Genomic DNA, 11,192 nt, shown 5'->3' on the forward strand with positions numbered 1-11,192 from the left:
TTAGCAACTTTGCTCGAGAGCACTTGCGCGCGCCTTTACCAGCGGTCTATCCATTCGGTCTGTTATTCCAATGAGAGAGAATAGTACTGCGATATACTGTCAGATGACGCCATTCGGCTTAGAAATTAAACGACTACTTGTCAGTAAACTGAGAGATAATATTGTTTTAACAGTTGAAACGTTATTCCGCATTAATGTTCCTTTCTTTATAATTTCAAAGTATTGATACGTTCTTGCGGTTGATTTGGAATATTTATTTTCTTTTCTAAATATTCTAATATAATAATTTAAATTTTTTAAAAAATTCTAATATAATTGATGAATTTTCTATAAAAATCAAACAAGTTTATTTTGTAATATCTGAGTTATGACGTCAAATCAATTTTCTCTCATGTAATATTACATCATAAACAATTTGCTCACGCAAGAATTAGATAAAAAAACAGAAAGGATTTAAATGCGCAGGAATAAATTAAATTACACATAGTAAATATAAATTTCCAGCAAAAATCAAACAAATCCTGAGATATTTTATTTGGTTTATTGGATATATTTTAAAATATTGAGTTTAAAATTTTAATTTTTATTTATATATGTACATATAAAATATTTAGAGAAAAAAATTAGCATATTATAATATTTACGCAGAGAAATACAAAAGGATGTTTTTATTAACAGCAACTTATGACATTTTAAATAAAAAATAAAAAAACATTGCTCTATATTTTAAGTAATATTTCCTTTTTTACTTTTATTATTAACATTATTAATGTTATAAAAAAAGTAAATGTTAAACATTACATATAATAATAAATAGATAAGTTATATAAAATTTCTGTCTGGAAAAAAAACAAGTTTATAAACGGTTTCTAAAATTTCTTTTTTAAAATAAGATTATTTTAATATTCAAAAAAAAATTACATATTTACACAAAACAATTTTAAGAAGTTTTTTGTTTTCTAAAAATTTTGTTTCTATAATTTTTGTAGAAAAAATCTTTAATTAAATTTTTATTTTAATTTTTCACTATACATTATTGTTTTGTAAACGTGATTTAAAATAGTGATACTTTAAGAACTCTAATTAGCTTTTTTAGAAATTTGTATATATATAAAATATATATATTTTAAAATTTTTATATAACTTTATTATTTTTAGAAGATCTCAGATTTTTAAACACAAATTAAAATATTTTTTTTAATGTTAAAAAAAATTTGCATTTTTTCTGTGTGTGTGTGTGTGTGTGTGTGTGTGTATAAAACGCGTGCGTGCGCGCGCACGCGCGCATTGACTTTATAATGAAAAAACATATGAATATAATTATAAAGGTGGATATGTAATTACACTCATAGTAGTTTTACGGAAGGAAAGCAGACGCGGCTTTTCCGACTCGTTAATTCATTGTAAGTGTTTCGTGTCTTCAACAACTTGCTTATGACTACGGCTATATAAAAAGTAATCTTTTCAACAAAAGTGGAAAGTTCGCGTGTATTTTTTTATATTTCTTACACTACAATATCTCTATTTGTATTTAAATGATAAAAGTTTTTAGAAAATCCTAACGAGTTAATCATAATGTATTCTCTTTTAGCATGATTAATTTTAAGTGTATATTAAATCGAAATAGCGAAAAATTCAAGTTAAATTGTTCTGTTTATGAATATCTGTTTAAAAATAAAAAATGCATTACAAAAAATAAAAAATAATAATTTTTAAGAAAAAAAAAGATTAATTTGACAATTAGAGTAAAGAAATGTAAGTCAATCTCTATAATTTTATAACATGCTCAAAAATTAATTGTTAAAATCAACTTTCTGAAATTCTATCGATTAACAACCGCTATATCAAGACATTGTCATGTTATTTAATTACGTCTATTTCTTATTCTAGAGGTGCGACACGTGGAAAAGTATCTGTGTGTGCGTGCCTCTGTTTCTCGAGAATCTATGGAAAAGAGGTAAGGTTCGCTGGAGGTGAAAGGGGCCCAAGCTGACGTCGGTAGATGATTAAAAAAAAAAAGACAAATGAGCAAAGACGGGAGCGGGGAACACCGGAGTGGAAACGCGATCGCGCGGAATATCGCAGTGGATTTACAAGAGGACAGAAGAGAGGGCCCGAGAAAAGTGGCCGGGGACCGAAGGCCCAAAGAGGGGGGTTCTTAACGGTAAATTCACGGTAACCTTACTGGCGACTTCACGTCACTGACCACGACTGATACAGTGGTTTCTTTCCTAAGCAGATTTCTGCGAAGTTAGCACTCCATTCTTCGAATTTTGCAGAATGTAATTAAAAGGGCTCTGACTGTTGACCAAGAATTTTAAAGTTTATAACACGCACAATTAGATAGTAACTCTAGTTAAAAATTAAAAATTACAAATAATAAAGTTAAAAAGTTAAAATTTTTTTGAACTTAATAGTTAATTTTAAACAAGTTAATTTTTAACTTACATAATTTAAAACATATAAATTTTAACTTATTAAATTTTTTTAAGTTAAAAATTTATTTCTATTTAAAAAAATATAATTGCACATAAAATACGATATTTCTATGTTATTTTATATAAATCTAATTTACAAATAAAATATTTGATAAATTATTTAATAATTTATATTATATAATAATTTTATATAATATTTATATAATAATTTTAAGAAATGTATTTTTATAACAACTGTGACTTTTTAATTTAATGTAAATAATTTTTTTTTTAATTAACTTTTAATTTAACTTAATTTTATTTTAACATACTTAACTTTTAATGTACAAGAATTTGATTTTTAATTATATGATATAATTTTTAACATATATATATATAACTAAATTAATTTTATAAACTATTAACTTTGATTTTAAAAAATTACACGCTTTGCTGATATATTTAAAAAAGTTCTAATTAAATTTAAATAATAATATAAAAAGAAATCTGAAAACAGAACGCTGACTTTACATTTTGGTTACATAAAAATTGATAATAATTTTATGACTTTAGTCATGGCAGATTTTAATAGTTATTATCAAAATTTCTGAAGAGTAGTCACGAATTTCTCAGAAAGAACGCAATATTCAAAAAAATTAAATTGTAAAAAATAAAAATTTGCAAAAACTTCTAAAACTTAGAGTCTCTCTCTCTCTCTTATTTTGAAATTATATTATTATTTATATTATTATATTATATTATTATTGTAATAATTTATTATATTTTTTAAAATAAAATTTTAAAATTTAGCATTACAAAATACAAACATGTAAATGCAATAAAGTTTTCTTGGAAATCACATAATGTATACGAACAACTCAAATTCTTTCCTAAGAAAATATATTTGATTATTGGGTTATTTTTTATTTTCTTAGTTGTACTGTTAACCGTAATTGTACCAGATCGGAATTAAAAAACAGTCTACTTTCGTGTGGATGTTATTTACGGACACCAGTCCCTTTTTATTATTTGTAAATACCGGTCCCTTTTTAATGTAACTGCAAACCTCAAAAGGAGGTCGATCGGTCATAGACAGCAATTTTTCAATCTAATCCGGTTTTGGTCCAGAACTTAGTTGAGTTTCATATTTCTAAACTATCAAAAAGTAATTAGAGCACGGACAAGATTTAGCATTGATTTGCACTAGAATTTCAGTCGTTTTAAAATTTAAGAAACTCTACTGGTTTATTCGGCGATCACGTAAACCAAAATTATATTCTGTAATTTTCTTCATACCGAAAAAAGTATTTTTTATTCATACAAAATGTTTCGTATCCAATTTCAGAGACCTATTTTTTTATAAAATTGAAATTGATTTTGTACTGCAATATTAAGTAAGATAAGGAAGATTGAAAATTGATATATATGTCAATTTGTTTTTAATTATATTGTTTAAAAAGATTAAAGTTATAGAAACGTAAATGTAAACTAAAAATTGCTTTTTTATCAGACAATATTCATAACAAAATGATAATATTGATAAAAATGCTTAGATTGATCAGACATTTGGAAAAATTTCTTCAGGCTCTACATTTTATCAAACATTTGACTAATTAAACTAAAAATTTTTATCAATATATTGAAAGTTAATTTTAGAACTCATTATATTGCTAAATTTAAATATGACTATTATCTAAATAAATTAAAAAAATTTTTTTTATATCCGGCCGGATAATCAGATTGTGAAAAACTAACCGGATACTGGATAGTTGCCGGATGTCCAGTATATTTCTATATTTAAATCAAAAAGATTCGATTCAATTGAATTCACTCTTAAATACTTGATTCGTAAACCTTTAGATCTAATTAATAATAATTGTACTACTTATTGTAAAATTGCAATTTGTAAAGAAAGAATCGTAAAAGTTTTGCTTTTGCTAAAAACAATTTCTTCAAATTTTTAGTTTATTTGATATAAAAACAAATTATAAATATATAAATTATTGGTTTTTATTTTTGTAATTATCTAAGCAAATCATGCTTTTGTCAGTACTAATATAGTGCAATGTTTAGTCTTCAAGAAATAAAATGTCACTTTAAGAAACTTATGTCAGTATCGGCGACTTTCCTCTATACTTAATTGTAGAGAGTAATGTGAAAGTTCATATGTGAGTAAACAGCACATTTTGTATTTATGTGCATTAATTCGGGAAATTGCGAAGCATTAGCAGGAAACATAACATTTCTATTACAGAAACTTTATTGCCCAATTATTCTCAGAATGTATGTCAATGGCTAATAGTAATCTAATCTTTTTTCTTATGAAAAATTTTATCTCTATTTTTTTTTAATAATTTTAATATTACGTGCTTATTAAAATTACCAAAATTATTACATCTGCGTTATGTAACTGTTATAAAAATAATATTAGTTCACTTTTCCCTTGATGTAAACATGAACTGGTGCTTTTCTTGCAAACCCACTAATGCAATTAAAGATTAAAAAAAAAGATTTCTCCCTGTCGAAAATATTCAGCACTCTTCTCGTGGCATTTAGCAGAACGGCTAAAGATATACACAAGCACAAAGATCTAATGAACTAGCTTACGCTGACGTTACGCTACATGAAAACGTAGCAGCAGAACGTAGCTGAACGTTGCTGCTCCGACTCGGCTGGTCGGCTCTGTTCGGCGCGATACTTTCATCGCCATCGAGAGAGCAAAGGGGGCCTGAGGCCCGGGGCACTCGACGGTCGACCGGTGAAGGGAACGGATCGTCGTCGGTTATCCTGACTCGTTGCGTATAGCGAGCAATATCGCGGGTAAAATGCCGTCAAGTTAATTCCGTCGTAATCGCGAACCTCTCATTTGTGTTCACGTATAATCGCGCGTTAATCGAATGTCATCACACCTGAAGACATAATCTTTTGTGGGCGCCGAGTCGACGGATGCGAGGGACTAGGACGCATCATGGAGAATCCCGAGGACTCAGCGATTGCTCGATGATGCTGCGGTTCGTCCGAAGTCTAACTGTCAGAATGATTCTGGACTGAAGTAGTACCCGATTGTGATTGAAGAACCCGTCGGCGGTCGGCGACGAGTAGATCATCAAGGAAGTGTCAAAGAGCTAGCGGGACTCGTCAGTGGAAATGCCAATAGTGCGGAGGGATCAATTGTAGAATTGTTGAGATCGCCTTGAAAGATCACCGTTGAAGGTGAACGAAAGGATCAGCCGGACCTGAGAGGCGATTCGAGGAACGCTTTGGTTTAGGTGGAAACACAAAGCGTCTTTATCAGGTTGTTTCACCCGGCGACGTTGGCCTTGTGTGGAGACGAGGAAAGAAACATATCTCTCGTGAAAGTTCGTAGTGCGCGAGTGCTTCCTAGAAGCCCCTTATTAGCGGGCCCCGCGGATGTTCGCGCGCCGAGGTGGTTCCTGGTTCGCTGGATCGTCGATGTGATCGCGCCGCGTCGTTCCGCCGATCCTTGGAGAATGATCTTGGTGTACGGGATCATCCTGCCCCTCGTGGGAAGCCTCGCGTATGCACAAGGCACGTATATGTATCACGATACACTTGCTGATTTTGAAAGTGCAAAACGTAAATCAAGATGGAAGCAGAAATCGAGTTGAAGATATTAATGTTTATTTTCATCAATAAGTAGATTTAACTTTGATTTCACCCTGGTAGCACAATACATTAGCAGTATGTTGACTAATATTGGTTAAACATTGACTAAATATTGGGAATACATTGGCCAATGTTTTCCCAATGCAACGCCAATATTGGTCATAAAATATTGGTTCCAAATTAGAATGCAATTAATGTCCAATATAAAAAATTGATTGGTTCAACATTGGTCCAATGTTAAACCAATATTGAACCAATATTACTGTTTAGATAAATTGGCTAAATAAGATGAACCATCTATTTTACAATATTGAGAATATTGCCTTTATATTACTTCCCAATATTGCGCCAATGTTTTGTGCTACTAGGGCAGTTACTTAATCTTCATTGTCTTTTGATTCCTAGTACTAGAAAAAGATAAAGGATAAGTTAGGTCGAGATTAAAATTGATTACCGAACCACTGAATTGCATTACGTAGGAATAATTGATATCGTAACGCATTTTTGTTGAAAGGATTTAATGGACTAGCGTGTGGTTTACGTAACGATAAATATAGACTACCGATTTACTTCTCTAAAAGTTTACCTGTATGCGAACGAAGAAATCTATTTCAATTGTGAAAAACGTGATGCAAGGTTTCTCTAATATAATTTATCAACTTAAAGCACGAAATATCTTCTACCTTAAGCGCTGAAAGCATTATAAAAATTCCAAATTTTTTTTATTGTTATCAATTAATCACTTGAAGCTGTATTGTTGTATTACGCCACTTTTTACATACTTTTTCTATTTTTCTCTTTTTGTTTTCTGCCGACAAGTTAGTAGGCAGTTACACAATTCAGATATATATCGAGGTGTTTCACGCTAGGCAAATCCTTTCTCGTCTTCCCGCGAGGAAGAAAAGGATGCGGATTTTACAAGGGGGAATCTTTCCTCGCTGAAAGCCTTCTATCGCTCGTGATCGATCTCCCGCAAAGCAGACGCAAGTACGCGTGCATCCTCCTCGGCGGGAGAGTGCATTCCCCAAGTGCAGCACTCCCAGTGGCAAGACCTCTTCTATAGATACACCGGAGTGACCTCTACGAGTGAACATTTATTTAGACACCAGTGTTGTCAAGCTGGGAGATTTTCATTCAAACTTAGGTTTCGTTGTTGCCGCGGGTATTTTTTGGAAGGATAAAAAGTTTAGGGCAAAATTTTTTGTAGGATAGGAAAATATAGTATTTATTTGTGTACTGAATCATAATACATTGATTTTTTAGATCACATTTATTACAAATATTCATAATCTGTGGCAACACTGTTGGATACCTTACTTTACTGCGAGTCGTCCGTCAGACAAGCCTCGGACGACTATACAGAATTAAACACGGTTGCAAACGTCATCTCGGACATCCGTTCGAGATTTGCATTAATTACATTCGTTCGAGAGTAATTATCAGTAATAAAAATTCTCTAATGGGCATGAGATTCGGAGTGATCGTTAGCTAGAGAATATCCACTTGTCTTGCTCGCTTCGTGAGAATGACCCCGCGCAAAATTGCCGAGCGCAGAATCCTAGAAGAGGGAAGGTAAAGGATTCCTTCGGCCGACTCGCGCTTTATCCGCCTTGTCCCTGGCGCGAGCGAGGAAAGGAGAGTAAGCGAGCAAAAACAGGTAACGCCCACTCTCGGCTCTCGTCCTCGCTGGTCTTCTGGTGTCTCGAGGTCACCCGGTATATCCGTAGATAAAAGAGCCCCTCCCCCCACTGGCTCCGTGTCATATCTCGCATATTCTCCCGATTCTCGCGAAATGGCTGTGGTCAAAAACGCTTCTCGTCATGTTCTTTTTTCCCCCTTTTTCTGACACCGCAGAATAACTCGATGGATGATTCTCTCGGGAGCGAGAAAATGTCTCGTCTATCTCTCAAATGCCAAGTAAAAGTCTCGGGATACTCTATCCCGTTCTACTTCGTGACGCGCGTTTCGCCTAACAGTTGCGTTAATTCGCACGAGATATATTTCTAGCTATTTTTTTTTACCGATGCTAAAACTGCTTTTGCACCACGCATTCCATTTGATTTAATTATATATTTTGCTGTGACGCAAACGGACCGCCTGTTGTTAATTCTTACCTATGAGAATGTGGAGAAACACGTGCTGTGATAAATGAACTCACGCGATCTCGTAGACCTTGATTAAATTATATGTTTATAAAAAAAATCATTAAACAAAAAATACGTACTCGGTTTCTAAAAATTGTAGATTAAAAATTAAGATTGTATAATTATTTAAGTTCATTATTTTGTGAGAACAAAAATCACTCGAACTGAACAGGAACTTCTATAGTTATCTTTGCTCTTATTAAAATGGCAAAAGTTATTCGAATAATTGAGCTTCATTTATATTCTGTTAACTTTATGAGATTTAGAAAATAAGGAATGCAGAGTAAATCAAAGAAATTCTGAAATTTGCTGTATCTAAACTTGAGGCCATGTTTTCAATCGCTTTAAAGCAAAATGTGCATCACAAATGTGTGTCTTGACAAGAATTAAATAATACAATTCCATTAAATGACATTTAATTATATCTGATATTTGAAATGAAATCCAAAGTCCGAAATTTCATTAAAATCGAATTGCAAAAGAGGCCATGTGCATTTAATGCATAGCATGAGAGTGAGTCAGAGGAGCTGAAAGTTTGGACTTGTTCATGACAGGGCGCACCGGAAGTAGGGGAGACCCACCTGCCTCGACCGAAACACGATCCGGCGCGGCGAGGTCCGACCTACATTGCACTTCGGAAACCTTTTATTTTCTCCATAAGAAATAAACGGGATCAAAACTAGAGCGGCGGTGCGAGAAACGGGATATGTAGATGATACGTTTTACTTACCGGGGCGAGCCGCTTTTACACGCGGACCGTTATCCTTGAAACGTCGACTTATCTAACGCCTGAACTGGGTAAATCACACCCGCTGCGATCTACTACTGTCTCTAGATTGATTTCGTCCTTCGCGAGAGCCCGTTCCCGCATATTTCTTCCCCGATGCATACGTAACGTCTCGATAATTCTACCGGGGAAATGCAAACCTCCTTGCATAAGATTATTATTTGTTTCTAAGGAATGTATTTCAAAGTATGTATTTGAAAGTACAATAAATACAGTGTCCGTAACACTCTGTATTTATTATATTGGACATGATGCCTTGGGCAGTCTCTATTAAAAAGTGAATGTTTATTCTTAAAAGAAAAGTCTCTAGAAAAAATTTGATTAAGCAAAAATCTATTAGATTCAATCAGTATGTCTCTTAAAAAATGGATGATAATATTCTTCTGAAATTACCAGATGAGCATAAAATTGATTTTATCATATACCAAAATTCTTAATTCTTGAAAATATATTTCTATGTATTAAAAACAAAGTTTATAAAATAAAAAAAAGCACTAAAATTTAACATTTAAAAATAAAAATGAAGATAACAATTTATTTAAGAATTACAATATACAATTTAATTGAACTGAAATCATTTTAGACCAGTATTGACAATCTTTCTCTAAATTAATATTTTCTCTTAGTTAAATTAAGTTTATAATTTATAAAATTAATTTATTATGTTAAAAATTACATAGATAAAAATTAGATTAGAATAGTTAACTTACTATTATTATATAAAAATTGCGTTAAGATTAAATTAATTTAAACTAAATTAAAAGTTAATTTTAAAAACATTATTGATAAATATTAAAATAAAATATTGTATTTTTGAAAAATTAGATTACAATAAATAATCAAACTAATACAATATGATTCGTAAAATTAACTTTGTGAATTTATATAAAATAAACAAAAAAGTATTGTAATTTATGTGACACTTTTTCTCTTTTAATTTAAAAAATTAATAAATTACTTAAAACTTTTGTATTTTAAAAAAAAACTAATTGAATTTAAAATGAATTTATTTAACTTAAGTTAAGTAAAAAATGATTAACTTTTTAACTTTATATTTACAATTTTTGACTTTTTATCTAGTTATTGTTACTTAACTACATAATAAATGAGTTTAGATGCAGTTGAATTTTTAAGCATGAAAATGCTACACGAAGAGATAAATACGTGTTTCAGATGAAAGATTAATTAATTAATAGAGAAGTACTAAACTAGGTTATTGAGAGATCTAACAGATCCACTTGGAGAGTGCAATGGTTGCTTGAACTTTCCATTATATCGAGCAGAATTAAAGCGTGGGAGGAGATTGGCGTTGACCATACAGATTCCTGGATCGCGAGAACACTGCGCCTAGAAATAATCGTGTAGTAGAAATATTCGACGAGTAGGCGTGAATTCCATTTAGGTGTGTACCTGTGCTTAGCTGAGTTTTCAACGCTACAAAATGGAAAACACAGAGAAGATACATAACAGAAAAATTTTTTTAATATGACAACAAGACGATATGGCAGAATATATTATTTTGATAAGAACGGAATTTCTGATTATTATGACTGAACTTTTGATATTTTATAACTAGATTTTTTAGTAGAAGTTTGGTAGGAAAAACCGTAAGCGTTTCCTTCGTTAGTATTTTCTGGTTGAATTTATAAAACTTCTTGTTATAGTCATTAACTTTTTTACTAAAAAGTTACAAGGATTGAACTAATTAAATTTTTAATATAATTTTCAAGAATTCTAGTATATTTAACAAGAAATAATTTATATGTTTATTTGGAAATTTCTAGAAGAACTTTGATTAGTTTATCTTTTTATAATACAAATAAACGAATGGAGTTTATCAGCTTTCCAATTTATATAACCAGTTTTTCTTCTGTTTCCGGCAATAAGAATAAAATTACAAGAATACCAGCCCTGTCTGCGACAATTAGTTAGCTCTAACGTAATCGGAAAAATTTAAAGAACTAAACTAATGATATACATAGAATTGCACAGTTAGAATTGTATGAAGGAATTATGCCATTGCGTTTCACTGCACTTTTAAAACTCTCACGATATCTCGCTAGAAACGAATCTTGACAGACGTGAAATTGCTTGTTTAGCAACAATGTGCTTAACGTAAGATTTCGCGGAGAAACGCGTGGCCCTCGCGCCGACAATCGTAATATGCGTATCTACGCTTACGAGTCGCGACGCGACCGAGAAAAGCGCTCCGCTTTG

Source organism: Monomorium pharaonis, chromosome 1, assembly GCF_013373865.1.
Source record: "Monomorium pharaonis isolate MP-MQ-018 chromosome 1, ASM1337386v2, whole genome shotgun sequence".
In the NCBI taxonomy this organism is placed as follows: Eukaryota; Metazoa; Arthropoda; class Insecta; order Hymenoptera; family Formicidae; genus Monomorium; species Monomorium pharaonis.